Source organism: Cryptomeria japonica, chromosome 11 (genome assembly GCF_030272615.1).
Source record: "Cryptomeria japonica chromosome 11, Sugi_1.0, whole genome shotgun sequence".
Lineage (NCBI taxonomy): Eukaryota > Viridiplantae > Streptophyta > Pinopsida > Cupressales > Cupressaceae > Cryptomeria > Cryptomeria japonica.
In genome coordinates this window covers 572420290-572438365 of record NC_081415.1, presented here as the reverse complement: position 1 = coordinate 572438365, position 18076 = coordinate 572420290, and the positions used below count along the sequence as shown (strand labels likewise).

Genomic DNA, 18076 nt, shown 5'->3' with positions numbered 1-18076 from the left:
GGCACCACTAGCTAATATTTGTAGGCTAGTGGCAAGGGATTGATGATGCTCAAGTTCGGATGTTTTCAATTTAAGAATCAGTCTATTGATTTTAGACGTATTTTGTCCTAATTGATTAATTAATTGCTATTGTGTTTCAGGTGTGTGGTCAAAAGAAGGAATTGGGGGTGTATCTTGTGGGTTTTTTTAGGTGGTGCATTTGGTTGTTCTTGTTATGGATTAGAAGAATCTAGTTTTTGAGATAAAAAATGAAAAAACCTTATCAAAATTAATGAAACTAAATTCAAAATGTAAAACAAATTGAACAAATGGGAAAGAAAGACAAAAATAAACAAAAACTAACCTTGATCCTTAGTGCCTGGAGGAGAAATCTAGCACCCCGTTCATGGTTTAGGAAAAAAAATGAAGAAAAAACAAACTAAAAATGTGCTATTCACAAGAAAATAAGACCCAGTTTTTTTTTTTAAACTTTTTTTGATAGGCATCGTGTACAAGGTTCTTTTAGGATTATTAGCACGTACATGCTCATTTTCCTATAAGTATTGCGTACACGCTAATTTTCCTAGATGTAGCGCGTATGTGCTACTTTCCCTAAAAGCAGAGTGTACGCGCTACCTTCTCTAGGCTCGGGAACAAAAAACCTAAGTGCGTACGTGGACATTTCAAATTTTAGAACTGCGTACGCATTGCTTATTTTTCCATGTTTTTTTGGGTGGTGTCCACTTTTTTTACCACCATCTTTGTGCACATACCCAGTTGATTTAACTACTTTAAAATGTGTACTTCAGAGGAATTGGGTTAATAGAAAATGGAGACAAATATAAGACTATAAAATGATCTCATCTTGCCTTAGGATTGACCACACATCCAATCATAGTAAGGACTTTAAAGATTGCTTCCAGGAATGAAAAAGAAAGCTAGAGTGCTTAAATCACATATTTCTGGCATCCACTAAATTGAAGAACTACGACCAGTGTGTGCATTCAATTGATCTGGGTTTTCCAACAATATTGCATAATCACAGACATAATTTCCAGTCTTCTATCTAATTCTGAGATTTTCTTAAGTTTTGGGTCAAATTTCATAATCCATTATCAAGAAGCAGAAAGCAAAATAATAAAAAAGTGTCAGAAATCAAACTATAGATCATAAAATTTGATCTGAAACATAAAAAATTACCACAATCAAATTTTAGACAATATAAAGAAAATATGAACCAAAAATGTATGATTCATAGAAGATTTCCTGCAAAACTGCCTCTGGAGAGAATTATAAAGTAGAATCACTGGGATAGCTAAGAATACTTTTTTCCACAAAAGAGCAAGTTCAATTAACATAATAAAAATAAATAAATAGTTGGCAAAAATCTTAATGAGCTATTTAAACAAGTAGATTGACTATCTAGGTAATGGAAAGATGTCTCATACCTTCATAAAAATAGCTCGGCCAGAAGGTACGCTGTCGAACATATCTCCCCCAACATGTGTCACCCCTGAAACAAGAAAAATCATCACAAAAGGGCTTTTACTAAAGAAAACCATTCCAACCAAAATCCTAGCATATAAGATTTCACATCTCTTTTCACTATTAAGCTAAGAAATAATTAACTGCCAATAGGTGTCCCTCAATCTATGGAAACCATGGGTTTGGGGCCTAAATTCAGTAGTTAGCTAATATTACATTGGAGAACACTAACCTAGAAACTGAGGAGCATCTGCCACAACATGAGGTTGATCAAAATTCCGTCCCCTTATATGGGGGTACTTGAAAACTATAAGATTGAGAGTAGACCCAACTTCACCTCCTACATCCACCAACTCCTCCAAATCCTTAAAACCCTCATATGTATCTAGAATCCTCCCCATCACAAGTGTAGAGTGCTCAACAATAGTCCTATTAAAAACCTTATTGAATCTCTGGTCTTTGGTAGAGTACTCAAATGAATTCACCCCATGTGCCTTGGTGAATGGTTGGATCCCTTCAACAACATCATCCTTAGGATAATGCCAATTTCCATGTGTCTATGCACCTTGTCCTGGTTCATCAAGGCCAATGGTGCTAAGGACAAGCCATCCTTGTTCTGCATAAGGTATTTGCAAAGAGGAGTTAGACCATAGAGCCTCTTAGGATTTCCATTCTTGTCTATGGTTACAGAACAACTGGGGGGGGAATGACTTGCTAGAACTCTTAGAATCCTATCTAGAGTAATTACTGCATCTAGGTTTGTTATATTTAGAATTTGGGACACAATCTGAGCAGGGGAAACTTGAAGGCCATCACCTACATTGGCTATGATCTCTAGCACATCAAGCTCTATTGAAGCATTGATGGCCATACGAAGGCATGTGAAGAATCCTAACTCCATGGCCACAAGCCATTCTTCCTTGTTGATAATGGTGGCTCTAGTAGAGCCCATTTTTGCTAGAATTTCTTTGATTCTAAGGCACATTGACAAAGCTTTCTCTATGATACATATAAGATAGATTTGGTGACCTCAACATTATCTCCATATTGTCAACATGAACTTTGAATTCAGAACCATCCACATGCCCACATGTGAATAGCTTCCCAGGTCTAACTTCACAAATGAAGATATCATGAAAGAGCACCATGAATTTAAAAGTCTACTATCCATTCAATCAAGTCACAATCTTCATTTGATCTTACTACCTATGGAGTGTCCCATTTTACTTTGGCACATTTGTTGATCCTAGAGGCTCGTTGATGCTTGTTCTCTTAAGTGGGTCATTTTTTGAAAATCCTTTCAATTTCTTGAAAAGCCTTTCAATTTCTGTGAAGTTCAAATTATCTTGTTAATGATCTAGTCTCTTTCTCATCATTGAATCTCTTTCAAATCAATAGACTGTGCATGATTTGAGGATTTGTCAAAGTACATAATTATTTGATAGAATTTTTCTTTTAATTAACATTGCACACTTAGCATATTGTGGGGATCACTCTTCATCAAGGCATGTGTAGTTGAGATGTTTTTCAGAATGATTGATCTATGAATTGATACACATAAAAAGAACCACTCCTTGAAACCATGCACCCTTATCATAATATAATATTGCCCAAAGAACCAGTCCCACAAGACTTTAGTGTTCACCATTAGTGCTTGTCGACTGTTTAACAGTTCAGTTGTCATGTCTATTCTTTCAGGTTTTGCATACATGCCTACCAGGATAGTTGCAGCTACAATATTTGAAAAAATTTCTTTCTTTTATCCTATGGTGGATGCCCATTGTAACAACAATAAAAGAATAAATAAGTCATATCTTTCTTTTTTTAAAATAGTTTATATTTTTAAGAGGAAACTCTTAATTTATTTAAAGGAATAAAACAAGTTTTTTTTTTCTCTAGCGGTATTACATTACTAGTTGAGCAAGAAGTAGCAAACTGAGGCATCACTTATCAAGCATGAGTCATTTATTATCTTATTTCAATTTTGTTGTGGATGCGAGTTTATGAAGCTTGAATGCAAAATTTCCCAATCCTTGATTACATATTTGAATATGATGAGCATGCATTATAGAATGAGAAGCATTTAAAGAGATCTATAAGTTCTCCTACATAACCTTACCATGGTATTGTAGAGAGGACTAACAGTTTCTTGGCATTTAATTTAATGTTTAGAAACTACTGCTTGATATCTAAGAATGTAACTAAGATTTGGATTTGATATGCTTAAATTTAAAGAAGTAAAACCACTTGAAATAAGAAATCATTAAGTATGTGAAATGATTTTTTTATTCGAATGTTAGCTTTATGTTCATTGTGTTAAGAAACTAAATCAGAAGGGTGATGTTAATATATCATATATTTTTTTGAATCTTCAATTTCCTAATAGTGTAAAATGATAATCCATATCTATTTGTATAGTTTGATCTATGATTGGGGTTTAAGTTATACTTTGTAGCTAGTAGTAAGCTGGTTGATATATCCAATTTCCTTGAAGGTCATTAATAACTGTTTTGTTAGTTTTCTTATGAATATTGAATCAATGGGTTTTTCCTTGTGTTGGTGTAACTATTTATTCTTATAGGATATAATTACATTTTACTTAACTTGACTTAGGATAATGCATCTCATCATAGTTTGGATATGAGACACTTAGGGAGGTGTGCACATAGGGATGATGCTTGTAGGAGAAATTCCACCTTTTCTCGTCTTATCTTGTTCTTACATTCCACATTCGGTGGGTAATCCACCTCTTGTGAAATATTATATTATTTCTCCTACCTACCCCTACATATTCTTAACTACCCTTGTTTATCATTGAGCCACATGTCATGATTGTGTGCTCACATATCCATTTGGCTTTGCCTATATATGCAGGCTCATCTCTCTTGTATTGGCTAATCCAGTTGAGCACTTTTGCATATTGATGAGAATACAATTTGTTCTTGTCAAAATATTATCTCTCTTTTGTGTAATTTTCATTCTGCCCTTGATATTGGCAAAATCTCACACCTTGGTCAATTGAACCATAATACTTATGATTTATAGAGTCAGTATCACTCTAATCTATTAAGTTGAGTATGGATGGTAAATACTGACAGCACATTATCATGCTTGTATTAAGAATTTGTGTCTAAGGTGGTGCTATAGTTGGCATGAGAGCATTAGTTCAGATAAACCAGATACACCTCTAGTCAGACGATCATGATACTTAGGAGTTACCTATGGTGTGTGACCAGCTAGACTGCATAGGTTCTAAACACCAATCTCATATGGCTAAGTGATAATTGATATTTCCTTAGTCTGCTACCCCCATGAAGGTTCATGCCCTTCCAGAAGAAAGAGGCATGGGAGACTTATAAGTCTATAATGGGGTGGAAAAGCCCTTGATGATGCTCTCCCTCTCCTATGTTAAGTTGAGACTTGAATTTGTTATCAACATGAAGCTTGTTGCATTGTAATCTCTAAACTCTCCTCTTTTCAATTTCATTTGATTAACTAAATTTAGTTAGTAATTAGTTTTGTTTTTCCAATGAAAGTTAGTTAGTTAGTTAATAGTTTTCTTTTTCAACTGAAATTGAATGTTAATTGTATTTACCTTTCAATTCATTCTTGTATTTGTTATTGATTTCTTTGCCTTATTGGTTGTTACACATGGTATTAGAGCTTCCAAGTTCAACATTGAACCTTAGGCTTGCCACCTGAATACATCTAGATAGAAAAACTAAAACTAGACTGTTGTGTTTCACAAAATGTAAATCCGATGAACACCTAGAAAGAAGGTCTGAAACCGTATATGTGTTCATCTTTGGAAAATTTGGCTAAAATATGATTACACATGTTTTTCATTACCCTATGATATGGAGACTATGGCTAAAACTCTTATGCGACTTTTGGAATTTTGGATTGTGTACTCGGTTATTGAATAACATTTTATTATTAGAATGTAAATGCAATAGTTTAAGTGAATCTAATAAATAAATTCATTTTTATTTAAAACAAGAAACAACTAGAGTATAAATAATTCTAGGAATAATCTAGGAGTTTTTGAGGATACCAATGATCCCATGGCTATGATGAGGCAACTTCTTGAAGCAATGAATAAAATCTAGACAAGGTTGGATAACCTAGAAACAAGGTTTGTGAACTAAAGAGAATCAAGAGATGAGGAATTTGAAACCTAGTCCAAGGGTAACTTTGATAGGAAAGAACATGCTAGACTAAGTGGATAGCAAGAAGAGCAGTCAAGGGACTTAGACTTTAATATCAAGAAAAACCAATTTGTAGATGATCTCTCAAATGATATGAAGAAAATAAAACCACCAAAATTTGAGGGTTCTACATCTGGGAACACTACTGAAGCATGGCTCATGGAGATGGAAAACTATTTTGAGATCTAGAATTACTCCAGCAACTTTAAAGTAGTGTGGGGGCCTTTCCAATTGTCAAAAGAGGCAATAACATGGTGGGAGAATAAGAAGGTGGAATTGGGATAAAAAATAACTAAAATCACATGGGAGTAGTTTGTGGGAATCTTTAGACAAAGATGGCTTCCACAAATGTTTTATGATCAAAAATTGCTCGACTTCCAAAACCTTAGGCATGAAGAGTTGTTAGTTAATGAATACTAGGAAAACTTTATCAGATTGATTAAATACATGCCCCATATTCAACAAGATGATAACTTTCACGTTAAATTTTTTGTCATGGGACTTAATTATAGGATAGGAGGGGAGATATATGTGCTTGCATCTCAAGAAATGGATGAGGCCTATGAGAAGGCTATCAAACAGGAGCAAATGTTGAAGAGAGAGGACTCCTATCGAGATAAAAATTGCAAGAATGTAAATTGGAGCCAATCCTCTCAGAATTTTAAGAAGAAGGGTTTTAAGGGAAACAAACCAAACTTCAAGAAGAACATGAAAGGATATAATGATCACAATAAGGAAAGAGATTTTGCCAACAAAGGAACAGAAAAGCAAGGACCACCTAGAGGGTTTTCACCTATGGAGGAAATCACTACAATGAATTAGTGCCCAATGAAAAGTCAAAGTAGACAACAACAATGAAATCCCTTACCTCCTCAACATACAACATTCCAACAAAGGATTCATGCAATAGTAGATAATAAGCAAGTTGAATACCAGGTCACGCTTATATAAATAATAGGTATGCTTTATGGTAATCCCATAACAATGCTAATAAACACTATTATCATCTAATGCAATATATATCCTAGATTACTCAATAGGTTTCTTAAGAGAACTGGTTATATGGCTAATTCATGGAGTATAGAATATGTCAACCAGACAAGAGGTGGGGTAGAGTAGTGTTTGTTTAAAGCTAGGGTTGAGCTACCAAGATTCAATAGAAAAGTAAATCTATATGTGCCACCTTTGGGCTCCTACGACATGATTTTGAGAATGAATTGGCTAAAGGGGCATAAGGCCATAGTGGATTGTTTCTCATAGAGGGTAGAAAGTGTAGATGACTTTAGTAGAGCATGTTTTCAAGGAATACAACATAAAATTAAAGTATGAAAAATATCTACCATGCAAATGAAATTTTGTAAAATGAAAGGTTGTCAGATGTATGTGCTGGCCATTTGGTGTAATTGATTATGTGTTGCATTGATGTTTTTTCATTGATGCCAACACTAGATGTTTGGATGCTTTACTGACACCCTTTTGGTCCTAGTAGTTTGAGTGGTTTTTGGTTAACTTGGATCTGGCATGATCCGGTAGGATTTGGTATAGTCTGATGATGGAATCAACTTGTTCATCATACTTATACTCATATTTGATTAGTTTGTTTTGGTCTAGAGGTCAGATGCTATTCTACTTGCTTAGAAGATTGGTTTCTAGTTCCAACGAGGGTTTCACTGGCAAAGCTTTTGATGGAGATATTTGATGAATTGCATAAGTGGTGTTGGTGCAGCTTCTGGTAGAGTTTCAGTATGTTGTTGGTGATCATGTTCGAGACTTGGCAGTTGGTGATCATTGTTGAAGCGTGTGAACCTATACTTGGTCCCTGTTGATCTAGGTTATGGACCGACTTTAACGTAATGTGTGAATAGGACCTTTTTATTTTTTTCTGGGATGTTTTATGTGTTGATACTATTTTGTTTGGTCTAAGGACGACATGGTTTGTAATTATGTAATCGTTTTATTATCTGGTGGACAACCTGATTGTTTATGGTCAAGGGTTTTTAATAAATAGATGTAAGATCTCATTGTAGATCATAATGGTTAATATAAGAGGTCATGGTCAAGGAATGTAATGTGCGAATAATGTAATATCATTCAAGCAGAGGAATTGGTTGATCATTGGAGATCGAATTGGGTTTAGGCAAGAGGATTTAGTCCTTCGGTATTGAGCTTGACCATAACTGTGCTCAGGTATAGGAGATGCTATCTTTCGCAGTTCAACACTTCTCCAGACTATAGTCTAGATTTGTATGTAGTCAGTGAGACTCCTTTCATGATGAGAAGTGCACTCTAGGTTGTTGGCCTTCCCGCAAGTCCAGGTAGCTCAACTGTAATTTACATACTTAATACATAAGTATTATCTGACTGTGGGTAGGCTTCCCATCGTGGTTTTTCCCTTTGTCGAGTTTTCCATGTACAAATCTTGGTGTCATGTGGATGGCTTTTATTCTATGATTATTGTTTATGCTTAATTGGTTTAATTTCTATTAGGGTATTATTGTTTTGGAATCCAGTATTAAAATTTTAAATTGCTAATAGTTCGTATAATCTGTGACAAGTGATTCACCCCCCCCTCTCAGTTGTCTTCTGGTTATCTGAACTGTATAACAATTGGTATCAGAGCTTTAGTCCTCTCTGCAGAAATCTTAACCACTTGAGGAAGATCCTATGCTGACTAATAGTTCAAGTTAATCCAGTTCTTCTAGAGCTATCTTGCGAAGGGATATTTTGAGGCTTGATTTAACAAATTACACAGTATGGAAGATTCGAATGGATACTCATCCAAGATGTCTTGGCAAGGAGATTTGGGAGATCATACAGAATGGTGTCACACCCTTTAATCTAGGATCTGGCAATCCTCCTCCAACAAATTTGGACAAGGAGCTTGAGAATGAATGTAGAATAAGCAAAGCCCTCTTGTGTGCACTTTCTGATCAGCAAATAATGGGATTAATAGACAAATCATCTTGAAAGGCTATATGGGATAAGTTGGAGACTCTTAATGAAGGTGACCCTACAGTGAAGATTGTTAAACTTGATGGTTACTAGGAGAGATATGAAAACCTAAAGATGGAAGAAGATGAAAGGATTGCTACATTCATGGAAAGGGTAAATGAGATTGTTATGGGAATTCAATGTTGTGGTGGAACTCTGAGAGAAGATGAAATTGTTTCTAACGTCTTGAGAGCCCTACCATCGGCTTACATAATGAAGGCTATTTCTATTAATGAATTGAGAACAATGGCTAACACATCTATCAACAAAGATACTTTCATTGGGAAACTATTTGCTTTTGAGCTTGAGAAATTTGGACCTTCTGGAGCTATGAAGATTGAACCCGGTTTTCATGCATCTACATCTACAACTGGTAAGCAAGACTAGAAAGATTTTTATGCAAAGGAATTGGAAGATATGAAGAGAGAAGATGGTGAGTTTGAGCAACTTGAAGCACTATTTTCTAGAAGAGTACCTAAAGGACTGATAAGAACTAAGTATGAAGGAAAAGCACCTTTTAAATGTTTTGCATGTAATAAGATTGGTCATTTTGCATCTAGATATCCTGAAAGGAATTCAAGATTTGAAGGAAGAGTTAAAAGATCATTTAAGCCTAACCCTGGATATCAGAACAAGTATATATACAAGATAAAAAAGATAAATCATGCTATATAGCGGATGAGGAAAGTATTACTGATTCAGATGATGAACTGGCAAAAGACTCTGCTAGTGGATCCGACAATGGGAAGCAATGGTTGTGCCTAGCTATCAAGGAAGGTGATCCGGAGCTGGAAGAGAATGTACATAAAGAAAAGGCACTTTTTGCTAAAATTCAAGACAAGGATGAATGGGTAATTGATAGTAGTTGTTCACATTATATGACTAAGGATAAAGGGAAGTTTCTATCTTTAGATTTTGTTGGTGTAAATAATTATTGGTGTAAATAATTATTCATCATGGATATTATTACACTTTACTTAAGTTAACTTAGGATAATGCATCTCATCATATTTTGGATATGAGATACTTAGTTAAGTGTGCACATAGGGATATAGCTTGTAGGAGAAATTCCACCTTTTGTGGTCTTATCTTGTTGTTACACCACATTCGATGGGTCATCCATCTCTTGTGGAATATTATATTATTTCTCCTACCAACCCCTACTTTTTCTTACCTACCCTTGTTTCTCATTGAGCCACATGTCATTATTGTGTGCTCACATATCCATATGGCCTTGCTTATATAAGCAAACACATATTCATTGTATTAGTGAATCCACTTAATCATTTGCATATTGATGAGAATATAGTTTTGTTCTTGTCATACTATTGTCTCTCTTTTTTTCTTTTCATTGTGCCCTTGATCTTGGAAAAATCTCACATGGTATCAAAGCCATTGGGGCTTCATTGATTGGTTTTGGGAGACATCTTGGAAGGCTTCAATTTTTGGATCTGAGGTACTACATGTTTCGGAGGCATCCTAGAGCATTTTTTACCTCACCATTGCACGCAAAACACCATTTCCATAAAAATTGAGTATAAACTACACCTATTTTGGCAAAAGTTGGATTTTGGGTGTGGAGAAAAATTTTGCCCAATTTGGGTGGTATGGTACAAATTTTTTGAATTTAAAAAAATATATATATTTTGATAGTCATACGACCATCAAATTTAACACAGTGCTCTACTGACATAGGCCTACGACAACATCTTTTTGAAAATTTTAGACCCCTCTCCATTGAGCAGTTTGGTTTTTTGGGTCAACTTTGGAGGCTCATAACTTGCTCAATTTTACTCCTTTTTGGATGCATTTTTTTTATTTGCGCTAATGTTTTGTGCTCTCCATAGTGGTGTGGTTATTTTATTATTTTGGTGCATAGTTTTTTCATAATTTTTGGATTCTCTTAGCTGTACCTATCCAATCCTTGTTTTGGTAACTTCAAAGGCTTCATTTGGGCTCATACTACCTCCTTTTTAGGTACCATTTTTTGAAAGTGCATAATTTTTTGTCTACTTTCATAATCTATGATCAGTTTGCAAAGATTTTGATTGGATATTGTACTTTCAGATATTGGTCTTTTTTGGCATACTTGGTACTTGTAATTTGCTTGGATCTTAGTTTAATCTCTTGCATTATCAGTTTGAGTCTCTTTTGGCCTCATTGAGGAAGTTGTACAGTTGAAATCAGAAGTCCACTTTGCCATTTTTTTCAAGTGGCCCATTGTACATGCACTAAGTATAAAGTGCCAAATCATCATTTTGGGTGGGGGGGGTTTCTTTGATTGAGTAAATTTGGGGGGGGTGTCTTGTGTGATTGTACCTGTCTTTCCTTGTGATCTTTCATTTTTGTTGCTATGAGTCCTCATAAATTTCCACCTTTAACTCCACATAATTATGCATCTTGGAAAATTAAAGCATGGAGCAAATTAATGGAAAAAGGACTCATGCATTACATAGATGGAACATTAGCAGAACCAACTGATCCTAAGGCTGATCCTAATGCTTGGTTAGAATGGCTCACTAAGAATTGTATGGCTCTTGGAACTTTGCGTAAGTATGAATCAGATGAACCCATTTTTCACATTGAGAAGTGTTCTACAATCAAAGAGGCTTGGGAAATCGTTTAGAAATTGTATGGTCAAGTTGATGAAATCAGAAGTTACTATATTGACAATGAGCTCACCAACTTGGATCCCAAGAGTTTTGATACAATCCAAGATTATGTCACCAAAGAAAATGAACCAAGAGAAAAGCTTAAGGATTGTGGAATTGACAAAAAAGATGTGCAGTTGATATTCAACTTGTTGGACAAGCTTGCACCTAAATATACAGCATTTGTTTCTAGATTCCAAACTCATCATTTGAGAGTGGAGAGTTCCTACACTATGCCTTCATTTGATGCTTTCACAGAAATGTTGATGTTGGAACAATCTAGGTTATTGAACATGGGGATTCTAAAGTCTTCAAAGTCCAAGGCTTTGGTGGCTAATCAAGGGAGTCAAGGAAGTCAAGGCAAAGATTCCAACAACAAGAAGAAGAAAAATAATTCAAAGCCACAAAAGGAAAAGGACAATCATCCTCTCCATCACAAGGCTATTTTTCATCCTCTTCCAAGAAGGGGACTCCACCTAAGAAGGATAATCCAACTTGTGCTTATTGCAAGAAGTATGGTCATAATGAGCATCAATGCCACACCAAGAAAGCTGACGAGTTGAAAAATATTCTTAGAAGAACAACATCAATTTTCCTTCTACCTACAACAAGAAGGAATCATCTCCTTCTACCTCATAGTCTAAGGGAAAAGTGCAAGCATTTGTGGCTAAAACAGGTTCTTCACAGCAGTGGATACTTGACTCGGGTGCCTCTTATCACATGGGTTCTACAAAGGAGCAGTTTTCTTCATTGGAGCTATCAAAGGTACCTCACATTTACATAGGTGATGATACACAAGTAGAGGTTGAAGGGAAAGGTTTAGTTGACATGGATGATGAAACATTTGAGAATGTTCTCTATGTTCCTAACTTGTCTACCAATATTCTCTCTATCTACCAAATCACTCACTATGGGAATGGGAAAAAGGTTGAGTTTACACTTGATCTAGTTGTGGTAAAGGAACTTGATAATGATGCCTTGGTAGCAGTGGGACAAGTCAATGACAACTCAAGAATTTACTCATTCTCCCGCTTTATGCCAAGTTCTACTTCTAGGGAATTGCTTACTCATTCAAATTCAAAAAGTAAGCTATGGCATGAGCAGTTTAGTCACCTCAACTACCGCTATCTTCAGCAGCTCAACACTAAAGACATGGTCACAAGTCTACCTCGAATCAGTTTTTTAGCAGGTGTATGTTCAAGATGTTCCATGGGAAAGCATCCCAAGGAGAAGTTTGATAAGGGGAAATCTTGGAGAGCTTTGGAAGTTCTTCAACTTGTTCATAGTGATGTAGTAGGTCTATTTCCATCACCTTCATTTAGTAAGGCCTGCTATGTACTCACCTTCATTGATGAATACTCCTGCTTTACTTAGGTCTATTTTCTTATTCATAAGAGTGAAGTGTCTGATAGATTTATAGACTTCAAGGCTCATGTGGAGAAGCACTCAGGGAAAGTGGTCAAGATTCTTTGCACAAATAATGGAAGGGAATATGTGAACAAAAGACTTGAGGTTTTTTGTACATTTGAGGGGATTGATTTTCAGCATTTAGTTGCCTACACTCCACAACAAACTGAGCTACAGAACGCAAGAATAGAACTCTCAAAGAAATGGCTATCTATATGATACATGCATGTTCTATTGATCCTGCCTTTTGGGTAGAGGCTATCAATTGTGCCACACACATCCAAAATTGGGTTCCTCCCAAAGCTTTGATGGGTATTACTCCCTTAGAGGCTTGGGCTGGTAGAAAACTAATTGTGAGACATTTCAGAGTCTTTGGGTATCCAGCATGGTCTCTCATTCCTCCACAAAAATGCAAGGCATTGGAACCTTAGAGTAGGCCTTGTGTTTTTGTTGGATATCCTAAGGGTGGTAAGTCAAATTGATTGATGGATCCTAGGATACATGAGGTTTTTTTTGAGAGGAGTATTCATTTGGAGGAAAGCTCTCCTAGCTTAGACTCTCTACCTCCTCAACCTTCCTCCATTATGGATAGTGATGCCAGTGATTCAGATGATGAGAATCCTTCAACTCTGACTCGCAGGGTTACACCTCTGTAGGGTCCACTTGCAGTTGAAGAGCCTTGTTACCCACCTCCACCTAGACCTCATTGGGCTCGATAGACACTTGAGTGACTGGGTTCTCTTATTGGGGATCCTTCAGATACATGGAGGACTTGATCACCACATCTGGACCTTCCACATGCATACATTGTTATTGCTTCTGATCCATAGACATTTCAAGAAGTATCAATGGTTCCTGAGTGGGACCAAGCTATGGAGGAAGAGTATAGTTCCTTGATGAGGAACAACACATAGGAGTTAGTCCCTCTCCCTAAGGGGAGAAAGATGGTTTGATATAAGTGGATCTATCAGACCAATTTTGTAGGGGATGGTAGTGTGGATAAGTATAAGGCTCAACTTGTTGCAAAAGGTTTCTCTCAGGTTCCAGGTGTTGACTATACTGAGACCTTTGTTCTTGTAACCAAGATGAACTCCATTTGCTTGAAACTTGCTATTGCCGCAACTTATGGTTGGGCTGTACATCAGATGGATGTGAAGAGTTCTTTTCTTCATGGGGATCTTGATGAGGACATTTATATGGAGCAGCCACAGGGTTTCATCTAGGATTCTTCCTTGGTTTGAAAACTAAGGAAATCTATCTATGGCCTTAAGCAGGCCCCCAGGGATTGGTACGCCAAGATGGATTCCTTTCTTCTTTCCGCAGGGTTCACTACGTGTCATTCTGATCCGAATGCCTATATTTTTGTGACAAGATGAATCACACTTGATACTTGTTCTCTATGTTGATGATTTAATCATTACAAGGAGAACCACATCCATCATTAGCAGTGTCAAATATGCTTTGCATGACAGATTTGCTATGACTGACTTGGGCCTTTTGCATTACTTTCTCGGGATAGAGATTTCATCGTCATCTTCTAGGATTACTCTTTTGTAGCTCAACTATTCTCTTGATCTACTTACATGCTTGCATATGGATAGTTGTAAGCCTGCATTGACTGCCTTTCTTTCAGGAATCAAGCTTGAGGCTAAGTTCTCTTCTCTTCCAGTTGATGCCACATTGTAAGGTCATCTTGTGGGTAGTCTCATCTACTTGACTCACACATGCCCTATTATTTCATTTGTGGTTGGCATGGTTTCCCACTTCATGCAGGAATCACATGAGCTTCATTAGAAAGCTGCCAAACGCATCCTTCACTACATCCAGGGTACACATCACTATGGGATTTACTATGCAGCAGCCACGGGACTTCACTTGGTTGGTTACATAGACTACAATTGGGGTGGCGATCTTGATGATCGTAAGTCTACTTCAAGTTACAACTTTCACCTTGGTTCGGGCCCCATTTGTTGGTAAAGAAAGAAGCAGCATGCTATTGCTCTCTCTTCGACTGAGGTTGAGTATTGAGGAGTTGTTAACGAAGTGACTGAGACAATTTGGCTTCAGCAGATTCTCACATAGTTTGGGTTCACCACTCCACGACCGATAGTTCTACATTATGACAATTAGAGTGCTATTGCAATCTTGAAGAACTCGGTCCAACATCAACATACCAAACACATCGAGATCCATATGCACTACATCCAAGAGCTGATTCAGGAGCAGGTCATTGATTTGCAGTATTGTCCTACAGTGGAGTAGGTTGTGGACATATTCACCAAACCTGTCACCGAGAGTAAGTTCCAATAGTTGTGAGCTCTCTTGGGGGTGTGGGATATCACATTAGGGGGGGTTAGCTGACTTCTTCTTCCTCTCTTATGGGGGGGACTTTTTCCTCTTTGAGGTTTTATCCTTCTTCTTTGAGAGTCTTTTTGTACATTCATCTCTCTTTTAGGGGGGTGTTTTTTCCCACTGAGTTTTCTCCCTTTCTCCATCTATGAGAGATTTCATTGCCTAGGTGTGCTTGCATTTGCATATTGTACATGGGTACCTTTCATGGCCTAGTAGTGGGACCCATCTTGCATTGTTGACTTGAGTCTTCATTCCCCTAAGTTGCACTTAAGGGAGGTGTTGGTGTAAATAATTATTCATCATGGATACTATTTAACTTTACTTAAGTTAACTTAGGATAATGCATCTCATCGTAGTTTGGATATGAAACACTTAGGGAAGTGTGCACATAGGGATATAGCTTGTATGAGAAATTCCACCTTTTGTGGTCTTATCTTGTTGTTACACTCCATATTTGGTGGGTCATCCACCTCTTGTGGAATATTATATTATTTCTCCTACCTACCCCAACTTTTTCTTACCTACCCTTGTTTCTCATTGAGCAACATGTCATGATTATGTGCTCACATATCCATATAGCCTTGCATATATAAGTAGGCCCATATTCATTGTATTAGTGAATTCAATTGATCATTTGCATATTGATGAGAATACAGTTGTGATCTTGTCATACTATTGTGAATATTTTGTGCTTTTCATTGTGCCCTTGATCTTGGCAAAATCTCATAGATTTGGAGATGACAAAGCATGTATGATCAAAGGAAAAGGAACTATATCATTGGATGGTAAGAAAAATACTAACAATGTTTAATATGTTTAAGGTTTGAGGCATAATCTTTTGAGTGTAGGACAATTGGTAGACAAGGGATTACAATTATAGTTCAAGGATGGAAAATGCAAAATCATTAACAGATCTAGTTTGGAGATTGCAATAGGTACACAGACAAAAGGTAATATATTTCACTTAAACTTTCATGAGAAAACATGTTTAATTACACAAATTGATGAGAGTTGGCTATGACATAAAAGGCTTTGTCATGTGAATTTTGATTGCATTATGAAGATCATTTCAAATAAGTCTATTAGGGATATACCTAAGATTATGAAGCCCTATAATCTGGTATGTAAAGAATGTCAAATGGGTAAATAGGTCAGAACCTCCTTTAGGAGTATACACGATAAATCAAATGATTTTCTTGATCTTATTCATACTAATTTGTGTGGCCCTGCTAGAGTTAAAAGTTTTCAAGGTGCTAGATATTTTATGCTAATCATTGATGATTACTCTAGAATGATGTGGATTACTTTTCTAAGAGAAAAATATGAAGCATTTGAAAAGTTTGAAATCTTTAAGGCTAAAGTGGAAACCGAGACATGATTGAAGATTAAATGTTTGAGATCAAATCATGGTGGTGAATTTACCTTCGGTGAGTTTAAATACTTTTATGACAATCATGGTATAAGAAGATAATTTTTTGCTCCATGGACACCTTAGCAGAATGGAGTTGTGGAAAGGAAGAGTAGAACTATCTTGGATGTTGCTAGAACAATGATGATGGAATCTAGTCTACCTCATATCTACTGGAGAGAAGTAGTGAGTACAACAGTTTATACATTCAACAAAGTACATATCAAAGGAGAAACTGGTAAGAAACCTTATGGATTATGGTTTGGCAATACACCTATAGTTAAGCATTTCAGAATTTTTGGTAGTAATTTTTTTTAATAGGAGGGATGATATTATTGTGAAATTTGATCCTTGATGTGATGAAGGCATATTTCTTGGTTATTCGAATGAAAGAAAAGCATATAGATGCTATAACAAGAGATTGTGAAGAATTGTGGAGAGTGCAAATGTCAAAGTAGATGAGCTGATCGGAAGTCAAATCAGATTTTATGAGAAGGAAATGACAGTGGAAATTATTATATCTAAACTGGTAGCACCTTTATTGAAACAAAGAGTTCAACCACTCCAACAACATCACAGAATTCTATAGTAACTGAAGAACAAAGAATAGGAAAAGAAAGTCACAAGACTCCTAGGTATGTGAGATTGAATCATTCAGAAGATCAAATCATTAGGGATAAGAGAAATGGAGTGATGACAAGAAGAAAACTGGCAACTAATGAGGTATGTTTAATTTTACATGTTGAACCGGTATCAGTAATTGATGCTTTTCAAGATGAATATTGGTTGAAAGCTATGGAAGAAGAAATAGATCAGATTGAGAAAAATAACACATGGACCTTGGTTCCCTGACTTAAAAATAAAAATGTTATTCCAACTAAATGGGCTTTTAGAAACAAATTGAATGAAGATTCTCAAGTTATAAGGAATAAGGCTAGATTGGTTTGTAAGGGATATTCTCGGAAGGAAGGAATTGATTATGGAGAGACTTGTGCACCCGTATCTAGGATTGAAGTTGTAAGATTATTTCTTGCCTATGATGCTTTTAAATACTACAAGGTTTATCAGATGGATGTTAAATGTGCATTTTTGAATGGGTATTGTATATACCTAAAAATGGTTTGAAGATAATTAATTAAGTAAGCAATTATTTAATTAATCTCCCTTCCCAATTTAATTGAATTCACTAAGCAATTTGATTAAATTTCCCTTTTCATCTACTTATTAATAAATCTAAGGATTTATTAAATAGGTTCATTTCATAATCATCTTTAATTAATTAATTCAAATTAATTAATTCCCTCCATCCAAATTCATTTCCTCTAAATCCTTTAATTAATTAAAACAAATCAAATTCATGAGTTGTTGAGATTAATTATCCTTTTCATATTATTTGAATTTTTAAATTCAAATTCTCCTAACTTCTACCACTCCTAAACCTAACCATTCCTAAACCTAACCCATTCTACCTACCCACATGTCCCCTTACATCCAACATCTTCTAGAACCTTTGTGACACTTGTCACTAAGTGTTCCCTTTCATCCTACTCCTTCTAGAAGCCTCTTGACACTTGTCACCATAGAGATGACAGATG

At 36.0% G+C, this 18076-nt stretch overlaps 1 pseudogene; it reads right to left on the bottom strand.

The window, feature by feature from the left end:
* Positions 1 to 1139: 1139 nt before the first annotated feature.
* Positions 1140 to 2416, bottom strand: LOC131860342 (caffeic acid 3-O-methyltransferase-like; annotated as a pseudogene).
* Positions 2417 to 18076: the final 15660 nt, after the last annotated feature.